The sequence below is a fragment of the Nannospalax galili genome, unplaced genomic scaffold (assembly GCF_000622305.1).
Source record: "Nannospalax galili isolate Female #2095 unplaced genomic scaffold, S.galili_v1.0 scaffold254, whole genome shotgun sequence".
Lineage (NCBI taxonomy): Eukaryota > Metazoa > Chordata > Mammalia > Rodentia > Spalacidae > Nannospalax > Nannospalax galili.
Genome location: NW_008333903.1, coordinates 423,099 through 423,827, shown reverse-complemented (window position 1 = coordinate 423,827; position 729 = coordinate 423,099). Strand labels below are relative to the sequence as shown.

General features: G+C 47.5%; 1 protein-coding gene across 3 annotated transcripts in view; it reads left to right on the top strand.

The window, feature by feature from the left end:
* Tfcp2 (transcription factor CP2) overlaps positions 1–729 on the top strand; it is a gene marked incomplete at its 5' end in the record, with an annotated part of 76,803 nt that overhangs the window by 5,144 nt on the left and 70,930 nt on the right.

Genomic DNA, 729 nt, shown 5'->3' with positions numbered 1-729 from the left:
CCAGGTCAGCTTTCGTGAGTGGGAGTCCATGCTGTCGAGCCCATGCATAACCTCCATCTCTGCCACCATGGCCACTTTGTTCATGGGCCCATTGAGCAATGACAGGTACAGCTGAAGAAAGAGGCTGACAGTCCACAGAGTGGGTCATCCGATCTACTTGATTATTAAACTCATCTTCTGCTGAAGCCACCTTTTGATGAGCATTTACATGAGACACAAGTATGTTCACATCCTTTGCCCATTTGGAAAGATCTATCAACATACTTCTTCTCCAAATGTCTTTCTCACCAATTTTCCAATCATGCTCCTTCCAAGTCCCTGACCATCCAGCCAAACCACTGGCTATAGCCCATGAATCAGTATATAATCTTACTTCTGGCCATTTCTCCTTCCAAGCAAAATGTACAACCATATGCACTGCCCGAAGTTCTGCCCACTGTGAAGACTTTCCTTCCCCAGTGTCCTTCAGGGTTGTTCCAGAAATTGACGGTAATGCCCAGCTGTCCACTTCTGAATGGTGCCTGCATAGCATGCAGAACCATCTGTAAACCAAGCCCTAGTCTTCTCTTCCTCAGTCAGCTGATCATAGGGCACACCTCATGAAGCCATAGGTGCATGCTTTAGAACAGGAGGCATCGTAACAGGAGTAGGAACCATAGGCATTTGGGCAACTTCTTCATGTAACTTGCTTGTGCCCTCCGGGCCTGCTCAGGCCAATCACCTATATAC